Source organism: Lithobates pipiens, unplaced genomic scaffold (assembly GCF_037356315.1).
Source record: "Lithobates pipiens isolate NorthernLeopardFrog02 unplaced genomic scaffold, aLitPip1_a1.2 Scaffold_191, whole genome shotgun sequence".
Lineage (NCBI taxonomy): Eukaryota > Metazoa > Chordata > Amphibia > Anura > Ranidae > Lithobates > Lithobates pipiens.
The window spans coordinates 189,188-212,092 of record NW_027507766.1 but is presented as its reverse complement, the minus strand read 5'-3'; the positions used below and the strand labels follow the sequence as shown (position 1 = coordinate 212,092).

At 49.6% G+C, this 22,905-nt stretch overlaps 7 pseudogenes; 1 reads left to right on the top strand and 6 right to left on the bottom strand.

Annotated features, from left to right (window-relative positions):
* Positions 1-1,548: 1,548 nt before the first annotated feature.
* Positions 1,549-1,667, bottom strand: LOC144000217 (5S ribosomal RNA; annotated as a pseudogene).
* A 100-nt stretch (positions 1,668-1,767) lies between these two features.
* On the bottom strand, positions 1,768-1,886 carry LOC144000231 (5S ribosomal RNA; annotated as a pseudogene).
* A 12,337-nt stretch (positions 1,887-14,223) lies between these two features.
* On the bottom strand, positions 14,224-14,342 carry LOC144000247 (5S ribosomal RNA; annotated as a pseudogene).
* A 160-nt stretch (positions 14,343-14,502) lies between these two features.
* Positions 14,503-14,621, bottom strand: LOC144000203 (5S ribosomal RNA; annotated as a pseudogene).
* A 99-nt stretch (positions 14,622-14,720) lies between these two features.
* Positions 14,721-14,839, bottom strand: LOC144000222 (5S ribosomal RNA; annotated as a pseudogene).
* A 669-nt stretch (positions 14,840-15,508) lies between these two features.
* LOC144000181 (5S ribosomal RNA) lies at positions 15,509-15,627 on the bottom strand (annotated as a pseudogene).
* Positions 15,628-19,194: 3,567 nt separating this feature from the next.
* Positions 19,195-19,313, top strand: LOC144000223 (5S ribosomal RNA; annotated as a pseudogene).
* The last annotated feature ends 3,592 nt before the right edge of the window (positions 19,314-22,905 follow it).

The following is a 22,905-nucleotide window of genomic DNA, read 5'->3' as shown; positions in this document are numbered from 1 at the left end:
TCCCCTCGCTCGCCGAGATGGATAGTTTTTTTCACCTTTCCCACCTGACTAACTTCCCTTCTCCTATGACCCCAATTATTGGACATCCTAGATTCCCTCCGGGCCTGTCTGACCAGGCCTTTACCAGGCAAGCCCCGAAAGGGCTTCTGAGAGCAGCCCTATTTCTTGGACCCACGGGCTTGATTCCCATGGGGACCATACTGCTAGAGCAAGTACCTGTTGCATTGGATAGCTGGAGAGCTAGACAGCTAATCCATTTCCTCGGATCACTACCTAACCATTCTTTCTTCTCTAGACAAGTCCACCCCTTCAAGGAACTTTGCCTGGATGATGGCCCAATTCGTGGTTCCCTCTCTAGGTCCTACCAAATCCTGACAGACGCACAATCCTCCACGGATCCACCCTTCCTAGCTAAATGGAAAAGGGACTTACAAATTACATTCTCCAAACCACAGAAGGACAGAAAACTCTTTTTCGCCCATAAGTCGTCACTCTGCAGTAAATATCAGGAGATCTCATATAAGCTGATCACACGCTGGTATCGTACACCGGTGGTGTTGGCCAAAATATTCCCCGGTCAATCTGACCACTGCTGTCGCTGTGGGCAACAGGCTGGCACCATTCTCCACATTTTCTGGGAATGCCCTAAATTACAAACATTCTGGCAGCCTGTCCTGAGACTCATCCACAAGTTCACAGACATTTCCTTAGCCAATGATCCCGCAGCAGTTCTTCTCAATCTAACTCCTATGTCGAGAAAGCGTTATCATAAGTCCTTACTTAAACATCTCCTCAATGCAGCTAGGGCCTGCATCCCAAGTCAGTGGAAAGAGCAATCTGCTCCAATGGTGACCCAGTGGTTCGCAAGGGTAAATGATATTGAATGAATGGAAGACCTGACTGCCACAATGAGGGATAAAACGGAGGAGCATGGGAACAGATGGTTCTACTGGACCCAGTTTCGCTTTTCGGAAGAATACCTCCGCGAGACATAGTAAGCTCATGGTGATCATTGGAGATCGCTGTTCCAAACGTTGGACAGCTGATGAGCTGGTGAGCCGAGGGCGTCTCTTGCTCCCTGGGAGGGGACCCCACCCTATCCACTCTACCCACGACACCCCCTTACCCCTTCTTTTCCTTTTCTGCCATTTCCTTCCCCAATCTTCTCTTTCCCCTTCTCCCTCCTTTCAGTTCTACTATTTCCCTTCTTAACTCAAAAAAGGGAAAAGAAAATGGTATGTTCCGACCCCATTTGACTACTGCACAATACTCTTCCCCTATCTATGGATATCTAAACTCTTCGAGGGTAGGTGGGCTAGTATCAATAATATTTTAAGAGGTAGAGGATCCCAACGAGATGGAGCTTTAATCTCATCTTGATATGACCGCAAAGCTGTACACGTGCTATTCTCCTCTGACTTCTTACCATTGGCTCTGATATCCATGCAATATGATCGTTTGTTTGTAACTATTTGTATCACACATTCTGTGAAGTTGCCTTTGCATTGTATGTCGCATACTACTAAATAAAAAAAAAAAAAAAAAAGAAGCCTATGGCACCTGGTATTCCCAGGCGGTCTCCCATCCAGGTACTAACCAGGCCTGACACTGTTTAGCATCCGAGATCAAACGAGATTGGGCGCTTTCAGGGTGATGGGGCCATAGGTGATCTCTTTGGGCACTCTCAACCCTCCTGACAAACGCCAAGATGGTCACCTTGGGAAACAAGTGAAAAACAAACAGGTCAAGGCCAACAACATAAAAAGAAGCCTACAGCACCTAGTATTCCCAGGTGGTCTCCAATCCAGGTACTAGCAAGGCCCAACCCTGTTTAGCTTCTGAGATCAGAGGAGATCGGGCGCTTTCAGGGTTATGTGCCCATAGGCAATCTCTTTGGGCATTCTCAACCCTCTTGACAAATGCCAAGATAGTCACCTTGAGATACAAGCGAAAAAAAACAGGTCAATGTCAACAACATAAAAAGAAGAATACGGCACCTAGTATTCCAACGCCATCTCCCATCCAGGTACTAACTAGGCCCAACCCTTCTTAGCCTCAGAGAAGAGAAGAGATAGGGCTTTTTCAGGGTGATGCTGCTGTAAGCGATCTCTTTGGGCACTCTCAACCCTCTTGACAAATGCCAAGATGGTCACCTTGGGAAACAAGCAAAAAAAAAAAAACAAATCAACGCCAACAACATAAAAAGAAGCCTACAATAACTGGTATTCCCTGGTGGTCTCCCATCCAGGTACAAACCAGGCCCGACTCTTCTTAGCCTCCAAGATCAGATGAGATTGGGTATATATAATTTTGCTTTATGGATCAGGGTAAGCATCTTAATGGTGTTGTCCCTATCTTCCCTGGTGGGAATAAAACCTAACTGGTCAATATGTATAAGGGACTGCAAGTGATGTGCCAATCACGTGGCGAGGATTTTAGAGAATAGTTTTAGGACCGAATTTAGGAGGGAAATGGGTCTGTAGCTCCCACATAGGCCCGGGTCTTTGCCCTCCTTAGGTATCAACGAGATGTGGGCTCTAAGGGTATCCTCAGGAAAATCCCCATTTGAGCTCAGAGTATTAAATAAATTCACCAAGCGTGGGCCGAGAATAGGGAGGAAGGTTTTAAAGTATTGTGCGGTATATCCGTCAGGGCCCGGAGCCTTACCCACCTTCGGAGGTCCCACGGCTGTCTGGACTTCTTCCAGTGTGATCGGGTCCTCCAAGTACTCCCGTGATTCTTTTTTTTTCAAGGGCAGCAACAGTATATCGTCAGTTACCATGGCATAGACCAATACACCCACCTCTTCTATTATTAAAGAGGGAATATAGTGGACAGAAATAGAGGGGGAGTAAAGAAAAAGGAAAATAAACAGAAAGAGAGAGAAAAAAAAAGAAAGAAGGGGGGGGGGGAGGAGGGGATGGGGGGGGGGGCAGACCACCCTCAGACAATCAATTGCAAAAGTACAGTAGACATAGTAAGAACAAGAATTATGAACACATCACACTGGTTGAGACATTATGGCTGCATAACTAGAGGAATATTTAAATGCAACCCAACAGGCCCAGATCTTCGTTGCCAACTCAGATTTACCCCGGAGGGACTCCCGTGATTCTGATGAGAGGGTTGGTAGACCAGAACCGGTTACATATCTGTCTATATTGTCCTGTCCAGACCCTGAATCGGGCAGGTTGTAGAGATCAGAGTAAGGCCGCGTACACACGCGGGGACTGTTCGCCCAACTTTGTCCGTCAAACAGTTTCAGCAAACAGTCCGCTCAAAATTAGCATGGACGGACATGGCCACACACGACGAACGAACAGTTTGCTGAAACCGTGCGCGATGACGTGAACGGCACGTACGATGGGACGAAAAATACGACGTCCTATACACTGCATTATAACTTTCGGCGTGTAAATCCTTTCTGAGCATGCGCGGAACTTAGTTTGACGAACAAGCCTACACACGAGGGGACTGTTCGCTGAAACAAAGTTTCAGCGGACAGTTTTTCGGAATTTCCGAAAAACCTTGTTCAGCGGACTGTTCGCTGAAACTGTCCGCTGAAAGCCCACACACGGGCGGACTGTCCGCCGAAACACTGTTCAGCGGACAAAGTTGGCCGACAGTCCCCGCGTGTGTACGCGGCCTAACATTTTTCAAAGACTTCGGCTATTTGGGTTGGGGTAGAGGCCCTCTGGCCATTCTCATCTATCAACTGTGGTATGTAAGAGCCAGATTTCAACTCCTTTACCGACCTGGCTAAGATTTTTCCGCATTTGTCCCCTGACTCCTACGTCAGTTTACGACAAAACTGGAGTGCCGCTTTCGCTTTATAATGGAGTAGGTCAGCAATATGGGTACGGAGTGTCCCCAATTCAATCTTTAAGGTCCGTGAGGGGGCATGTTTATGTTTCGCTTCCACAGAGGCAAGTTCACGAAACAGATTAGCAAGCTGTTCCTTCCGTGTTCGTTTGATGCGCGCCCCGTGCCTGATAAGTACCCTGCGGAGTACTGACTTGTGAGCCTCCCAAATTATCCCCGGGTCACAGTCCTGCGTTTAGTTTTCTTGGAAATAAAGGTCCAATTCCCTGGTTACATCTGCTAAAACTTCCGGTATCTGGAGGAGGCTCTCATTAAGGTGCCAGAATAGAGACCTAGGTGAGGGGTTCCTAGAGAGGGTGTAGGTAAGGGCTACAGGAGCGTGGTCGGACCAAGTAATATGGCCAATGGAGGAAGAGCTCACCAAGTGCAGTTGGTCATGTGGAATCAAGAAGAAGTCTATCCTCAAGTATGATTTGTGAGGGGAAGAGCAAAAAGAGTAGTCCCTTTCCCCAGAGTGTTGCAGACGCCAGACATCAACTAATTGGTCATTCAGTAAACACTTAGTAATCCGCTTTCTAGAGGAAATGAGGAGCGAGGAGCAAGAGGCAGAAGTGTCAACCGATGGCGAAAGGGGACATTAAAGTCCCCACCTAATATCAACTGGCCCTCCCGAAAGTCACATAATCTGTGCAGGGTAGTTCTGAGGAACGTGTCTTGGTAATCATTGGGAGCGTACACAGTGACAAATGTAAAAAGGCGCTCTCCAATGTGGCCCCTAAGAAAAAGATATCGGCCCCCAGGGTCCACCAGAGAATCCTGGAGAACCCAGGGGAGCCTGCTAGAGATCAGAATGGAGACTCCCTTGGTCTTAGAGGAGGGGTTAGTAGAGTGGTAGACCTTAGGGAAGGATCTCGACCATAGAAAGGGGAGGCTAGTATTTTTAAAATGTGTTTCTTGTATAAAGGCCACATCAGTACAGGAAGTCTTCAGTTCTCATAGGAGGATCCACCATTTTTCAGGGGATTTCAGTCCCTTAACGTTTAGAGAGGTGACCTTGACTGAGTCTGCCATCGCTCCTCGGGGAGGGGGAGGGGGACGTCAGAGAAAAGCAAAGAAAGTTGAACCAAGGTAGGTTTTGGGTAGGTAATGCATGGCGGGAACTAAGGGGGAGAAAGGAAGGGCAAATGGAAGGAAAGGTAAAGGGAAAAAGAAGCCGGGCACCTCAACCCCAGGGGGAGAGGGAAATTAAGGGTTGTCCGCACTCAACAGTACAGGAAGGGTATACTAAAACAGCACAATTATGCTATAGCGCTTACCAGATGTACACTGGGTTTAAAGCGCTGTCCTACTTGGGTTGGTGGGTAGACAGGTCGGAGAGGGAGCCCCCGAATCCTAGTCCCCCCAGTCCCGGCAGTGGTAAATGTCACGTCTGATACCGGTATGCAAATAAAAGACAATCAGTAACATCATATAACCAAAAAACAATAGTATAACCAAAACAGAGGTAGAGCATATAACTACATTATACAGATAGGCTAGATTATACAGAAGAACGTCCTGGGTATGCAGAGATGGAGGCTAAGGTATACAGAGAGAGAGGCTAGGGTACGCATACTTGCTAGTGTATACAGAGGACCGGCTAGTTTATACAGAGAGGCTAATGTGTACAAAAGACAGACTAGTGTATACAAATAGGCTAGATTATAGAGAAGAACGTCCTGGGTATGCAGAGATGGAGGCGTGGTTACACAGAGAGGCTAGTGTATGCAAGCTTGCTAGTGTATACAGACGGACTAGTGTATACAGTAGACCAGCTAGTTTATACAGGGAGGCTAATGTCTACAGAAGACCGGCTAGTGTATACACATAGGCTAGATTATAGAGAAGAACGTACTGGGTATGCAGAGATGGAGGTCAAGGTATACAGAGAGAGAAGTTGGGTTACAAAGAGAGGCTAGTGTATGCAGACTTGCTAGTGTATACTGGTGGACTAGTGTATACAGAGAGGCTTGGGTATACAGAGAGCTAATGTATAAAAAGATGCTAGTGTATACAAAAGACAACCAAGAGTAGACAGTGAGGCTCGTGTATACAGAAGACCGGCTACAGAGAGGCTAATTTGTACAAAAGACAGGCTAGTGTATACAGATAGGCTAGATTATACAGAGGAAGGTTCTGGGTATGCAGAGATGGAGGCTAGGGAATCCAGAGAGAGACTGTGTTACACAGAGAGGCTAGAGTATGCAGAAGACCGGCTATTTTTTTTACAGATAGGCTTGTGGGGACAGTCTGGGGAATTCAGTGAGGCTAGTGTATGCAGAGAGGCAGGGACACCGAGAATATTGTAAAAAGAAGGCAGGCTAGTTTATATAGATGACGGGCACGTGTATACAGAAGACAGAGAGGCTCGTCTATATAGAGTGGCTGGTGTACACAGAGAGATTAATGTATACAGAAAAGCTAGCGTGTAAAGAAGACTGGACTTTATTTTTTGCTAATGCAACTACTTCTGAAACATGTAAAGTGCTTTTTTCATATTTTGGTGCTGTTAAAAAGTTGTGTGTTGTCAGTGGTGATATCAATGTGACAGTTAATGTGCAGTAGAGCATATAACTGTCAGCACTGAGGGGTCTCCTCGGCTCGCCCTAAACATAGGCAAGCACGAGGGAGCCCGTCACAACAGAAAAGGCATCACAGATTGGGATCCACCACCCCCCGTCCCATACCCCTAAAGAACATGCAGTCCCCGAACAAATGCATTTCTCCCTTTGGCAGATTGTCCTCTCCTTACCCCCTCTCCCCCGCCCACGCCCCGGGGGAAAAAGGGGCAGGGAAGGGGGGGGAAGGGGGAGCAGAAGGGGGGAAAGGGGGAGTGGAAGGGGGGAAAGGGGGAGGGAAAGGAGGGAAGGGTGGGAAGGGGGGGAAGGGAGGGGGGAAACAGGGGAGAGGGGACAAACATGCGGAAATGTCAAGACCTTTAGCACACTCCCACCAGCAAACACCCGGACCCCATAAATTGCAACTCCTCCCCTCCATGGTCACCATATCAAGACGAAAGAGGAGCAGCCCTGGTCGGTGCATGGAAAATCCGGCAGGCAAGGGGCTGGCGCCACCATCCCTCCATCCAACGGGAGACTTCACCCGAGCAGCAGTCCTGGGGCCCGCCAATTAGTGTCTCTCCTGCATCGCCATCGGGGGCTGTGTAGAGCATCCAGTAAGGGGTAAATCCTCCAGGGGGGTCCAGAGTCACCCTGGAGGGAAGCCGAGTCTCGCACCAATAGGCTCAATAAATAAGTCATCGAGGGTCCCCGAAAGCTGCAGAAGGCAATGTCGTCAAAGAGTAGGTGGGAGCCAGAGGGGGGGACGAGGGGCGCAACCAGGGGGAGGGGACACATATGCGGGAATGTCAAGCCCTTCCAGTACAGCGCACTAGGTATCACTCAGACCCCCCAAAGTGCAACTCCCCCATCTAAGGTCAAGACTCCAGAAGGGAAGATGAGCCGCCCTGGTCTGTACATGAAAGAACCTGCTGCCAAGGGGTTGGGGCCATCATCCCTTCCTCCAATGGGAGATGCCACCGGCATGACAGCCCCGTGTCCTGTCAAGTGGTGCCGCCTAATAGACGCCGCCAGGGGTTCAATACAGAGGGCGAATAGTAGGGGTGACAGCGGGCATCCCTGACGCGTACCATTGGAGATGGAAAAGGGCGAGGAGGTGGCAAAGGGGGTCTTCACTTGAGAAGACGGGTTGGAGTAAAGATGTTGTATGGCCCGCAAAAAAGGTCCCTCCATCCCTATGTGGGTCAGCGTGGCGAACAGGAAGGGCCAACCCAATCTATCAAATGCTTTTTCTGCGTCCAAGCTCAGGAGCAGGGACGGCATTCCCTCCCTGTTCGCCACGTCGACCAGGTCTATCACCCTCCGGGTGTTATCCCCTGCTTGGCGGAGGGGGACAAAGCCCACTTGGTCCTTGTGGATCAAAGAGGGTAGGACCTTGTTAAGGTGCAGAGATAACAATTTAGAAAAAATTTTTAGGTCTGCGTTCAACAACGCAATGGGTCTATAATTCGCGCAAAGGATGGGGTCCTTATTTGGCTTGGGTATTAAGGTAAGGAAGGAACGTTGCATATCTGAGGGGACGGGTGTTTTCTGTAGAAAAGCGTTAAAGAGGCTGCTCATGTGCGGAGTTAAGAGGGGGGAAAATGCTTTGTAGTATTCGTAGGGCAGACCGTCTGGACCCGGGGATTTATGTGCGGGGAGGGATTTAATGGTCCGTTCCACTTCGTCCTCCGTGACGGGCATGTTCAAAATGAGCAAGTCCGAATCTCTAATTTTGGGGATGGCGCTGTCGGACAGGTACTGCTGTATACGCTGTGAAACCTCCACCGACACAGGGTTGCTAGGGATGTCAGGACTATTATAGAGCTCCACATAAAAGCCAGCAAACGTATCAACTATGTCTTTGGGGTGGGAAACAACTGCATTAGATCTAGTTTTTATCTGGTGTGGAGCAGAGAGAAGGGTTTTGTCTTTGAGCTTCCGCGCTAGGAGGGAGTGTGCTTTATTGCCCCTATCATAGTATGTCTGTTTGATCCTCAGCAGGGCTTTCTCAACACGGCGAAGCGCCAGGTCCGCAAGCGCCATACGCAAATTGACAATTTGACGATCAGCCGTGGCCGAGTGAGCCAGATTAAAGTCTCCTCCCACCACCAAATAACCGTGGTCATCCTTAAATAGACGTGCAAAAACCCTGGAGAGGAAGCTATGCTGATGGACATTAGGGGCGTATAGCGCACACAGGGTGATTGGCCGTGATTGCCACGTACCCTTAAGTATCAGGAAGCCCCCCCGGGGATCGCTGTAATGATCAACATAGGTAAAGGGTGCTCCTTGTCGGATCAGGATAGCCACCCCCGCCCTCTTATGGGACCCCGAGGATAGATACGCAAGCGGAAAGCTCCTGGAGGCGAAGGCAAAAGATCCCCCCCTGTCAAAGTGCGTCTCCTGAACCAAGATAATATCTGCTCCCGACTGTTTAAACTCCCTTAGTGCCAGATGCCGTTTCCTGTTTGAATTTAGGCCGTGAACATTCAGAGATAGAATCTTAGCCATCAGTCAAGTCTGGGGGGGGTAGGAGAGCGGTCTGTGTCTAATAAATCTTACCCGGTAACAACGTCCAAGAGGGACCGCCAGGAGCCAGGAGCAGACGCATTCCAGTCGTAGGGCCCCGCCACTACGTGTCCGATCCCTGCAGGCAGCGGAAGGAAGACAGAGGAGAGAAGAGAGGGGGAGATAGAAAGTGAAAGAAGGGAGAAAAACGTTAGTACAACGTTAGAAAGGCATCGCAATGAAAACATGGGCCCATAATCGGACCAAACATAGGGCAATATTCGGCCCCGGGTAAAAAAGTCATTCGGGACTGCACGGATTCCCAGGGGGCCACCAGACCCAGCGCACGAGGCGTGGGCCTGGCGGCCGCATAGGAGTCCAGGTCTCCTCATTCAGGTCCTAAGGAGGAATAGAGGAGCGTAAAATGTGTAAAAACTTGAACAGGAGCAAAATCACTAAAATATAAATAAGATGAATAAAATAAAGAAAAAAGAAAAACAACCCAAAAAAAGGGTTAGGGGGAGAGTCGTGAGAGCAAGGGGGAACCCACTCTCCCGAATCTCCCAACCAGCAGCCTAAGTGCAGTAAGTTATTGAAAAGGCACCAAAGGGGAAAGCGTAGGAGGTGAGGGTTGAGTAGCGATGAGGTCCCAATCGGGGAGCCGGGGGGGGGGGGGGGCGGATGCCCAGATCTTCACAGAAAGTCGGCAGATCTTCAGGATACCCCAGAGAGGCCGATTTGCCCTGATGTTTGGCAGTGAGGCTAAATGGGAAACCCCAGCGGTAAGGGATCTGGGCGTCTTGCAGGGTACGGAGCAAGGGTTGGAGAAGTCTACGTTTTTGCAGCGTAATCCAGAAGAGGTCCGGAAAAAGTTGCACTGGGTGGTTCCGGAAAGACACCTCACGGGCTAAATGGGCTTGTCGCAGGATATCCTCCTTAAGGTGGAACGAGTTGACTCTGCAAATAAAGTCCCTGGGGCCAGAAGTAGCATTTTTGGGGCGTAGGGCCCTATGAGCTCTATCCATCTCAATAAATTTAGTGGGGGGTTCTCCGAGGAGAGTGTTGAATAGTTCCTGCAAGATAATCTGAGCGTCCTCCGGGCCCTCCGACTCCGGAACCCCTCGCACTCTGATGTTGTGCCGGCGCCCCCTGTTGTCCAAGTCCTCCACATGGCGCTGCATATCTCTCAGGAGCAGATGGTGTTCAGCCCCTTGCGTTTGGATTTTGTGGACCGCAATTTTGGCCTCTTGTATCTCCTCTTCAGCCATCTCCACCCTGTCCGCAAGGTGCTTAAGGCCAGAGTGGAGCATTTGTATTTCCGCCCGACACGTGGATTTGACATCTTCAATCAATTGTTTAAAATCCTCTTTGGTAGGGATCGCTTGTAAGTATAATTGCCACTGAGGGTGCAGTGGTGTTGTGGTCATGTCTCCCGGGTTGTCCCGGTCTATGCGATGACGTGGCGACAGTGGCCTAGGGTCCACGGGTCCAGCAGTGCGAGAGGCGGGGGCATGCTCAGGGGGAGAATCCCAGACCCCCGGCCACTCTGAAGTATGAGCCAAGGGAGGTGGCTGGTGTCGTCCCCTGGTATCCTGGGGTGGAAGGGCTACGGGTCCCCCTGGGTAAGCCGACACCCCTGGTCGTCCCCCGTGACCGCGTGGGGGGAAGGGGTTCCCCGAGGTGCCCAGCCTCTGAGACTTAGGTGGGGGCGACCCCGAGTCAGGATTCAGCAGGGGTCCGTCCATTCCCCCGGGCCCCCGGTACGCCCAGGACAGGGGCTCCTCAGGGGGGGGAGGGCAGGGAAGTCCTCAGCCGCAAAAGAAAGGGGGGACCCCTCGGACACAGCACTGGAGTCTGGGGGCGTCCGGAGCATCCTGGGCAAGGCCAAAGAGCACTGAGTGTCCGGAGGAGGGGGGGACCTACTGCCAGAGGGCCCCAGGCCTAGTCCACCCCCCTCCCCGATCCGTCCAGTCCCGCACAGGAACTCCCCTCCGGCGTCCAGAGCTGCAGGAGTGCGGAGGGGGGACTGCGGTGCCGAGCAGCACAGGGATAGAGAGGGTCCCAGGGGGGGCCTAGTCTTGTGTCCTGGCGGCGGCGTGGGCGGTGTGGTAGGCCGCAGGTCTAGCTGGACGGCCTCAGAGGCGGGCGGGACCGGGGATCGACTCACCGCACCGGAGGCCTCCAGGCCCGGGGATGTCAGCCGCGGTGTCCCTCGATCCCCCGGTCCGTGCTGGAGGTTCGGATGGGCCCTGCGGGCCGGAGAAGGAGCCCGCGCCATTTTGGGAGGTCCGTCGGTCGGGAGCTCCGTCGTGGAGAAGAAGGACCGTGGCTGTGCCCAACGAGGCTGCGGGAGGTCCCCTGGAGCTGGAGGACCGTGTGGCCCTAGATTTCCCCATCGGATGGGGCTGGATTTTCCCCGTAGGTGCGGTGTAGCAGAGGCTGGAGGGAGAGCAGGAGATTTAGGCTGCCATCCGGGTCGACTTCCGGTCACGCCCCCCTGGGTCCCAACTTTTAATAACTAGACCACGCTTTACTCCACGCCGTCGGCAGCGGTACGGGTGAACGAGTGATGCTCGGACTCTTTCCCCATCACTAATGGGACGAGGCAGGGGTGCCCTCTGTCTCCCCTAATTTTTATTCTGACACTGGAACCACTTATGTGTCACGTTCGGAATGACCCGAATATTACTGGCATAGCCAAACCCTCGGCACACCACAAAATTGCGGCGTACGCTGACGATCTAATTTTTTCCGTCTCCAATCCACACATTTTGCTTCCCAATATACTTGCGTCTCTACGGCGATACGGCAGCCTATCAAACTATAAAATCAATTGCGCCAAGTCGGCTGTATTGAATATATCGGTCCCGGATGGTGAGGCCAAGAGGCTCCGCTCCGCTTTTCCATTCTACTGGGCTGAAAAATCTATACTTTACCTGGGCTTTGACATCACAGCGGATTTAGCGCAATTGTACCCGCTTAATTTTGTCCCTCTCCTGGATAGACTGAAATCTGATTTGGGAAACTGGCATGCTTTAACGGTTCGGGCGATGTAATGCATTCAAAATGACGGCCCTCCCGCGGATCTTATACATGTTCCAGACATTACCGATCCGGTTACCCCCAATTTTTTTCAGACAACTGCAGGTGCTGCTCCGGGACCCAGAGCCCGTTTGCAATTGCTTGCCAGACCAAAGGACAAGGGGGGTCTCCCAGATCTCAGACAATACTACTGCTAGCGAGAGTCGTTGATTGGCATTGTAATGGCCCACACAAGCAGTGGGTGGAGATGGAGATTGAGGATGGATCCATTCCCCTATTGACCTCCCCGTGGCTCCTGTCCTCCCTACCAAAAGACCTCAGAGGTCACCCCGTAGTGGGAGCTACGTTGGCTGTTGTGCGGAGGTTGTTCCGCTGCACACACATTGCTCCCCTGCCATCACCAATGACTCCGGTTATAGGTAATCCAGACTTCCCACCGGGATTTACCAACAAGAAACTGCGACAGTTGACAGTGGTGGGGAAACAGCGTCTGGGAGAGGTTTGGCACCCGGGAGGGCTCCCGACCACGCAAACTGTCGCCGAGCTTTCTGACCCTCAGCTTGACTTGTTTAGTGCTTATCAACTTCGTCACTTTCTTCTGCCCATACAAAGGGCCCCCTACACTCCTAGAGACCTGACACCCTATGAATCCATCTGTCACAAAAGGGAACCTGTGCGACACACCCTCTCCCTCCTGTACAACCTATTGAGTAGTCAGGAGGAGGAGTCGACCCCCACCATTTATCCACAAATGGGAGAGGGACTTAGGCATCACATTTACCTCACAACAGATAGGGAAGATCCTGACCTTAGTACATAAAGCTTCCATCGCAAACCAATATCAAGAATCAGGATACAAGATAGTCTCACGCTGGTATAGAGTCCCATACCTTCTGAATAAAATGGATAGATCGATCCCGGATGTTTGTTGGAGGTGAAATTCAGATATGGGGACCATGGGACACCTTTTCTGGGCATGCCCGGCCTTGAGGAACTTTTGGGTTCCCAGCAGCGTGCCTTCTACACTTGACCGAACAGCCTGTTCGAAAATACAAAAAAACCCTCACGATGCAACTCCTGAATGCCGCCCGGGCCTGCATTCCCGCACTGTGGAGGCAGCCTCAGCCCCCATCCAAGGTGCTGTGGTATTCCAAAGTCAATCATATTCTCCGGATGGAAGAATTGACCGCCACCCTTCACAACACTGAAGAGGCATTTAGTGTTACATGGAGGCCCTGGAGGTATTTTACTGGTACTCGAGACTACATTCGGGAGGTGAGCAGTGCCTCTGTCCCAGAAAACGACTGAACATCTAACGATTACCTACGTAGGCCATGTTTGCTCTGGGTGGCATTCCCCCCCTCCCTTTTTGTCTTTATTTTTCTTTTTTTCCCCGCCGCCATCCCCCCACCTCCTCTCTATCCGTCTTTGCACTCTCTTCTTCCCCCGTCCTCCCTTTTGACTATGCCTTGTCTCCTTACTAGCCTTCGGGACCCAGAAGAACCCCAGGGTTCTGGACATGACCGGCTCATATTTTACTCTGGTTCACGTAGGTCATGATAAGCTGGCTCGCTGTGGTCCCAATTGTTCTCCATGATTACATTTGTCTGAACGGAGCTGCACTACTCCGTTACTCAGTACTTCTGTACTACATGTTGGAGGTGGGGTTTCTCTCTTTTCTGCATGAAACTGTAGGACTCCCCTCTGAGAACCCAGAGTTATTTGGCTGCCTATTTTTTGTTACCATGTAATTGTGACCCTGGGTCATGCTGTATGGTTGACTGTTATATTTATGTTCTACTTAACAAAAGAATAATAAAATTAAAAAACAATAAGTCAATGCCAACAACTTAAAATGAAAGCCTATGGCATCGAGAAATCCCAGGCGGTCTCCCATCCAGGTACTAACCAGGTCCCAACCCTGCTTAGCCTCTGAGATCAAAGGCACACTCAACCCTCTTGACAAACGCCAAGATGGTCACCTTGGGAAACAAACAAAAAAAATCAAGTCAACGCCAACAACATAAAAAGAAGCCTGCGGCATTTGGAAAACCCAGGCGGTCTCCCATCCAGGTACAAACCAGGCCCAACCCTGCTTAGCCTCTGAGACCAAACGAGATTGGGCGCTTTCAGGGTGTTGTGCCCAAATGGCAAATTCTTTGTGCACTCTCAACCCTCTTGACAAATGCCAAGATGGTCACCTTGGGAAACAAGGGAGAAAAAACAGGTCAACGCCGACAACATAATGAAAAGCCTACGGCACCTGGTATTCCCAAGCTGTCTCCCATCCAGGTACTAACCAGGCCCATTGCTGCTTAGCCTCCGAGATCAGATGAGATTGCGCTCTTTCAGGGTGATTTGGCCGTAGGCACTCCTTTTGGGCACTCTGAAGCCTCTTGACAAAGGCCGAGATGGTCACCTTGGGAAACAAGCTAAAAAAAACAGGTCAAAGCCAACAACATAAAAAGAAGCCTACGGCATCCAGTATTCTCAGGCGATCTCCCAATCAAGACACTAACCAGACCAGATCCTTCTATGGCACCTGGTCTTCCCAGGCAGTCTCCCATCCAGGTACTAACCAGGCCTGACACTGCTTAGCCTCTGAATTCAGACAAGATCGGGTGCTTTCAGGGTGATGTGGCCGTAAGCGTTCTCTTCAAGACACGCCCAACCCTCTTGACAAACGCCAAGATGGTCGCCTTGAGAAACAAGCGAAATAAACAGTTCAAAGCCAACAACATAAAAAGAAGCCTATGGCACCTGGTATTTCCAGGCGGTCTCCCATCCAGGTACTAACCAGGCCCGACACTGTTTAGCCTCTGAGATCAGATGAGATTGGGTGCTTTCAGGGTGATGGGGCCGTAGGTGATCTCTTGGGGCACTCTCAACCCTCTTGTTAAACGCCAAGATGGTCACCTTGGTAAACAAGCGAAAATAAACAGGTAAACGCCAACAACATAAAAAGAAGCCTACGGCACCTGGTATTCACAGATGGTCTCCCATACAGGTATTAACCAAGCCGTACATTGCTAGGCCTCCGAGATCAGATGAGATTGTGCGCTTTCAGGGTGATGTGGCCATAGGTGTTTTATTTAGACACTCTCAACCCTCTTGACAAATACCAAGATGGTTATCTTGGCAAACAAGTGAAAAAAAATAGGTCAACGCCAACAACATAGACCCTGGCGGTCTCCCATCTGACCCAGACCCTGCTTAGCCTCTGAGATCAGGCGAACGCTTTGGGACATACTCAAAACTCTTGGCTGATGCTAAAATGGTCACCTTGGGAAACAAGCAAATGAAAAACAAGTCAAAGCCAACAATATAAAAAGATTCCTATGGCACCTTTAATTAGGTACTATCCAGGCCGGACCCTGGTTAGCCTCTGAGATCAGATGAGATTGGGCGCTTTCAGGGGGATGTGGCCGTAGGAGATTTCTTTGGGCTCTCTCAGCCCTCTTGACAAATGCCAAGATGATCACCTTGGGAAACAAGCGGAAAAAAAAAACCATGTCAACGCCAACAACTTAAAAAGAATCCTACGGCACCTGGTATTCCCAGTTGGTCTCCCATCCAGTTACTAATCAGGCCCGACAATGCTTAGCCTCTGAGATCAGACAAGATCAGGCACTTTCAAGGTGATGGGGCCATAGGCAACATGGTCATCTTGGGAAACAAGTGAAAAAAACCAAGTAATTGCCAACATTGGAGGCTAAGCAGGGTTGAGCAATCAGTTTCCTTGCCTGAAATAGGCATCTCAGAACTGCCATCTGGCTACTTCCCGGGTTTCCAACTCCTTCAACTAATCCCAGGAGAAAATACTTCGCATCCATCCTGGTGGAGGTTCCAAACATCCGATCAATGGTTCCTGTCACCTCTGTCCAGTAGCCGATCAACTTCGGGCATCTCCAAAACATGCACCGGGGGCAACTTGCGTCTGGCCGTTCGGCCAAACTGAAAAAGTTTACGAGGAGCATAATAGGTTCTATATAATAAGAACAGATGTGACATCCTCTGTGAGGAGAGCCACAATTCACCACAGGCAGGATTCCTGTGGCCAATTATAGCTCAGGGGGGTTTAGTACACACCCCACACTATATAAGGCCGCCAGCGCGGCGGCCTTGTATACTGTGTTGCGGTGGTCAGGGAAAGAGGACGATAGGCAGGGACAGTGTCTTTACTGCTTGGGAACCTAGCACTGTTACAGTGGGTGTTCTGTGCCTCCTGCACAGTACACACCTGAAGCTACCCTTTATTACTGCTGTTCAATTTCTGCAATACATGCATCTGCAGTGCAGAAGTTAGAGTGGGTGTTGTGTGCATCCTGCACAGTATACACCTTATTGCTGGTGTTCTGTTTCTGTAATACAGGAACCTATCACTGTTACAGTGCTAGGGTGTACAGAGAAGCTGGTATATATAGAAGACTACAGCATACAGAAGAAAGGCTAGTGAATACAGAATACAGACTCGTGTATGTAGATAGGCTTGAGTATACAGAGATGCTAGAGTAAACAGTGAGGCTGGGGTACACAGAGAGGCTAGTTTAAAGAGAGGCTAGTATATACAAAGATGTTAGTGTATATAGAGAGGTTAGTGTATAGAGAGAGTCGAGTGTATACAGAAAGGACAGTGCATATAGAGAAGCTAGTGTATACAGAAGACAGGCTTGGGTATACATCAAAGCTGACATTCTATACAGAAGACTGGGTAGTGTATACAGAGAGTCTAGTGGGTACAGAAGACAGGCTGGTGTATTCTAGCTAGTTTTTACAGTCTAGTGTATACAGAAGACAGGTTGTGGTATACAGAGAGTTTAGTGTATTCAGAGAGTCTAGTGTATACAGTCGGCGAGTGTATACATAAGACTGGCTAGTTTACACAGTGTTTACAGAGATGCAAGGGTGTACAGAGAAGCTGGTATATATAGAAGACTACAGCATACAGAAGAAAGGCTAGTGAATACAGAATACAGACTCGTTTATGTAGATAGGCTTGAGTATATAGAGATGCTAGAGTAAACAGTGAGGCTGGGGTACACAGAGAGGCTAATTTAAAGAGAGGCTAGTATATGCAAACATGTTAGTGTATATTGAGAGGTTAATGTATAGAGAGGGTCGAGAGTATACAGAAAGGAAAGTGCATATAGAGAGACTAGTGTATACAGAAGACAGGCTTGGGTATACATCCAAGTTGACAGTGTATACAGAAGACTGGGTAGTGTATACAGAGATTCTAGTGGGTACAGAAGACAGGCTGGTGTATTCTAGCTGGTTTTTACAGTCTAGCGTATACAGAAGACAGGCTGTGGTATATAGAGGCTATACCAGCGTGAGACTATCTTGTATCCTTATTCTTGATATTGGTTTGCGATGGAAGCTTTATGTACTAAGGTCAGGATCTTCCCTATCTGTTGTGGGGTAAATATGATGCCTAAGTCCCTCTCCCATTTGTAGATAAATGGTGGGGGTCGACTCCTCCTCCTGACTACTTAATAGGTTGTACAGGAGGGAGAGGGTGTGTCGCACAGGTTCCCTTTTGTGACAGATTAATTCATAGGGCGTCAGGTCTCTAGGAGTGTAGGGGGCCCTTTGTATGGCCAGAAGAAAGTGACGAAGTTGATAAGCACTAAACAAGTCAAGCGGAGGGTCAGAAGCTCGGAGACAGTTTGCGTGGTCGGGAGCCCTCCCGAGGGCCACACCTCTCCCAGACGCTGTTTCCCCACCACTGTCAACTGTTGCAGTTTCTTGTTGGTAAATCCCGGTGGGAAGTCTGAATTACCTATAACCGGAGTCATTGGTGACAGCAGGGGAGCAATGTGTGTGCAGCGGAACAACCTCCGCACAACAGCCAACATAGCTCCCACTAGGGGGTGACCTCTGAGGTCTTTTGGTAGGGTGGACAGGAGCCACGGGGAGGTCAATAGGGGAATGGATCCATCCTCAATCTCCATCTCCACCCACTGCTTGTGTGGGCCATTACAATGCCAATCAACGACTCTCGCTAGCAGAGTCACTCTGTAGTATTGTCTGAGATCTGGGGGACCCAGACCCCCCTTGTCCTTTGGTCTGGCAAGCAATTGCAAACGGGCTCTGGGCGGTTTGCGCGCCCAAATAAAGTCCCGGAGCAGCACCTGCAGTTGTCTGAAAAAAATTGGGGGTAACCAGATCGGTAATGTCTGGAACATGTATAAGATCCGCGGGAGGGCCGTCATTTTGAATGCATTACAGCGCCCGAACCAGGTCAGTGTTAAAGCATGCCAGTTTCCCAAATCAGATTTCAGTCTATTCAGGAGAGGGACAAAATTAAGCGGGTACAATTGCGCTAAATCCGCAACGCCCAGGTAACGTATAGATTTTTCAGCCCAGTAGAATGGAAAAGCGGAGTGGAGCCTCTTGGCCTCACCATCCGGGACCGATATATTCAATACAGCCGACTTGGCGCAATTGATTTTATAGTTTGATAGGCTGCCGTATCGCTGGAGAGACGCAAGTATATTGGGAAGCAAAATGTGTGGATTGGAGACGGAAAAAATTATAACATCAGCGTACGCCGCAATTTTGTGGTGTGCCGAGGGTTTGGATATGCCAGTAATATTAGGGTCATTCCGAACGTGACACATAAGTGGTTCCAGTGTCAGAATAAAAATTAGGGGAGACAGATGGCACCCCTGCCTCATCCCATTAGTGATGGGGAAAGAGTCCGAGCACCACTCGTTCACCCGTACCGCTGCCGACGGTGTGGAGTAAAGCGACATCATCATGTTGGGGCCAAGACCTATCTATATGTTCCAGGGTGGCCTGCATAAAGTGCCAGGCCACCCTGTCAAAGGCCTTCTCCGCGTCCGTTGACAACATAAGCAAGGGCCTTCCCTGTACATGCGCCGCATGGATTAAATTGAGGACTCGGGCCGTATTGTCTCTAGCTTCCGACTTATTTTTATTTTTTTTGCTTGTTTCCCAAGGTGACAATCTTGGCGATTGTCAAAGTGCCTGAAGAGATTGCCTATGGGCACATCACCCTGAAAGCACCCGATCTCGTTTGATGTTGGAGGCTAAGAAGAGTCGGGCCTTGTTAGTACCTGGATGGGAGACTGCCTGGGAATACCAGGTGTCATAGACTTCTTTTTATGTTGTTGACGTTGACCTGTTTTTTTTTGCTTGTTTCCCAAAGTGACCATCTTGGTGTTTGTCAAGAGGGTTGAGAGTGCCTGAAGAGATTGCCTATGGCCACATCACTCTGAAAGCACCCAATCTCATGTGATTTTGGAGGCTAAGAAGAGTCGGGCCTGGTTAGTACCTGGATGGGAGACCACCTGGAAATACCAGTTATTGTAGGCTTCTTTTTATGTTGTTGGCGTTGATTCATTTTTTTTTTTTGCTTGTTTCCCAAGGTGACCATCTTGGCATTTGTCAAGAGGGTTGAGAGTGCCCAAAGAGATCGCTTACAGCAGCATCACCCTGAAAGAGCCCTATCTCTTCTCTTCTCTGAGGCTAAGAAGGGTTGGGCCTAGTTAGTACCTGGATGGGAGATGGCGTTGGAATACCAGGTGCCGTATTCTTCTTTTTATGTTGTTGACATTGACCTGTTTTTTTTCGCTTGTATCTCAAGGTGACTATCTTGGCATTTGTCAAGAGGGTTGAGAGTGCCTAAAGAGATCGCTTACAGCCGCATCACCCTGAAAGCACCCTATCTCTTCTGATCTCAGAGGCTAAGAAGGGTTGGGCCTAGTTAGTACTTGAATGGGAGATGGCCTTGGAATACCAGGTGCCGTATTCTTCTTTTTATGTTGTTGGCGTTGACCTGTTTTTTTTCGCTTGTTTCCCAGGGTGACTATCTTGGCACTTTTCAAGAGGGATGAGAGTGCCCAAAGAGATTTCCTATGGGCACATCACCCTGAAAGCGCCCAATCTCCGCTGATCTCAGAGGCTAGAAAGGGTCGCGCCTTGTTAATACCTGGATGGGAGACCGCCTGGAAATACTAGGTGCGGTAGGCTTCTTTTTATGTTGTTGGCGTTGACTTGTTTTTTTTGTTTGTTTCCCAAGGTGACCATCTTGGCGTTTGTCAAGAGGGTTGAGCGTGCCTGAAAAAATCTACTATGGCTGCATCACCCTGAAAGAGCCAAATCTCATTTGATCTCAGAGGCTATGCAGGGTTGGGACCTGGTTAGTACCTGGATGGGAGACCGCCTGGGATTTCTCGATGCCATAGGCTTTTTTTTTAAGTTGTTGGCATTGACTTATTTTTTTTTATTGTTTTATTTCTTTTATTAAGTATAAGTAGAACAACATAAATATAACAGTCAACCATACAGCATGACCCAGGGTCACAATTACATGGTAACAAAAAATAGGAAGCAAAATAACTCTGGGTTCTCAGAGGGGAGTCCTAGAGTTTCATGCAGAAAAGAGAGAAACCCCACCTCCGACATGTAGTACAGTATAACTAATGCAGCTCCGTTCGGACAAATGTAATCATGGAGAACAACTGGGACCACAGCGAGCCAGCTTATCATGACCTATGTGAACCAGAGAAAAATATGAGCCGGTCGTGTCCAGAACCCTGGGGTTCTTCTGGGTCCCAAAGGCTAGTAAGGAGACAAGGCATAGTCAAAAGGGAGGACGGGGGAAGAAGAGAGTGCAAAGACGGAGAGAGAGGAGGGGGGGGATGGCGGCGGGGAAAAAAAGAAAAATAAAGACAAAAAGGGAGGGGGGGGGGAATGCCACCCAGGGCAGACATGGCCTACGTAGGTAAACGTTAGATGTTCAGTCTTTTTCTGGGACAGGGGCGCTGCTCACCTCCCGAATGTAGTCTCAAGTACCAGTAAAATACCTGCAGGGCCTCCATGTAACACTAAATGCCTCTTCAGTGTTGTGAAGGGTGGCGGTCAATTCTTCCATCCGGAGAATATGATTGACTTTGGAATACCACAGCACCTTGGATGGGGGCTCAGGCTGGTCGGTCAAGTGTAGAAGGCACGCTGCTGGGTTGTCTGCGATATCTACATTTCTGAGAGTTTTTATCGTCCCGGTCACCTCCACCCAAAAGTTCGTCAAGGCCGGGCATGCCCAGAAAATGTGTCCCATGGTCCCCGTATCTGAATTGCACCTCCAACAAACATCTGGGATCGATCTATTCATTTTATTCAGAAGATATGGGACTCTACACCAGCGTGAGACTATCTTGTATCCTGATTCTTGATATTGGTTTGCGATGGAAGCTTTATGTACTAATGTCAGGATCTTCCCTATCTGTTGTGGGGTAAATGTGATGCCAAAGTCCCTCTCCCATTTGTGGATAAATGGTGGGGTCGACTCCTCCTCCTGACTACTTAATAGGTTGTACAGGAGGGAGAGGGTGTGTCGCACAGGTTCCTTTTTGTGACATATGGATTCATAGGGCGTCAGGTCTCTAGGAGTGTAGGGGGCCCTTTGTATGGCCAGAAGAAAGGGACAAAGTTGATAAGCACTAAACAAGTCAAGCGGAGGGTCAGAAAGCTCGGCGACAGTTTGCGTGGTCGGGAGCCCTCCCGAGGACCACACCTCTCCCAGAGGCTGTTTCCCCACCACTGTCAACTGTCGCAGTTTCTTGTTGGTAAATCCCGGTAGGAAGTCTGGATTACCTATAACCGGAGTCATTGGTGACGGCAGGGGAGCAATGTGTGTGCAGCGGAACAACCTCCGCACAACAGCCAACGTAGCTCCCACTACGGGGTGATCTCTGAGGTCTTTTGGTAGGGAAGACAGGAGCCACGGGGAGGTCAATAGGGGAATGGATCCATCCTCAATCTCCATCTCCACCCACTGCTTGTGTGGGCCATTACAATGCCAATCAACGACTCTCGCTAGCAGAGTCACTCTGTAGTATTGTCTGAGATCTGGGAGACCCAGACCCCCCTTGTCCTTTGGTCTGGCAAGCAATTGCAAACGGGCTCTGGGCGGTTTGTGCGCCCAAATAAAGTCCCGGAGCAGCACCTGCAGTTGTCTGAAAAAAATTGTGGGTAACCGGATCGGTAATGTCTGGAACAAGTATAAGATCCGCGGGAGGGCTGTCATTTTGAATGCATTACAGCGCCCGAACCAGGTCAGTTTTAAAGCATGCCAGTTTCCCAAATCAGATTTCAGTCTATTCAGGAGAGGGACAAAATTAAGCGGGTACAATTGCGCCAAATCCGCTGCGATGTCAACGCCCAGGTAACGTATAGATTTTTCAGCTCAGTAGAATGGAAAAGCGGAGCGTAGCCTCTTGGCCTCACCATCCGGGACCGATATATTCAATACAGCCGACGGTGCAGTTGATTTTATTGTTTGATAGGCTGCCGTATCGCCGGAGAGCCGCGAGTATATTGGGAAGCGAAATGTGTGGATTGGAGACGAAAAAAATTAGATTGTCAGCGCACGCCGCAATTTTGTGGTGTGCTGAGGGTTTGGATATGGCAGTAATATTCGGGTCATTCCGAACGTGACACATAAGTGGTTCCAGTGTCAGAATAAAAATTAGGGGAGACAGAGGGCACCCCTGCCTCGTCCCATTAGTGATGGGGAAACAGTCCAAGATTCGTTTTTTTTTTTTCGCTTGTTTCCCAAGGTGAACATCTTGGCATTTGTCAAGAGGGTTGAGAGTGCCCAAAGAGTTCGCTTACAGCAGCATCACCCTGAAAGAGCCCTATCTCTTCTCATCTCTGAGGCTAAGAAGGGTTGGGCCTAGTTAGTCCCTGGATGGGAGATGGCTTTGGAATACCATCTGCCGTAGTCTTCTTTTTATGTTGTTGACATTGATCTGTTTTTTTTCGCTTGTTTCCCAAGGTGACTATCTTGGCATTTGTCAAGAGGGTTGAGAGTGCCCAAAGAGATTGCCTATGGGCACATAAGCCTGAAAGCGCCCGATCTCCTCTGATCTCAGAGGCTAAACAGGGTCGGGCCTTGCTAGTA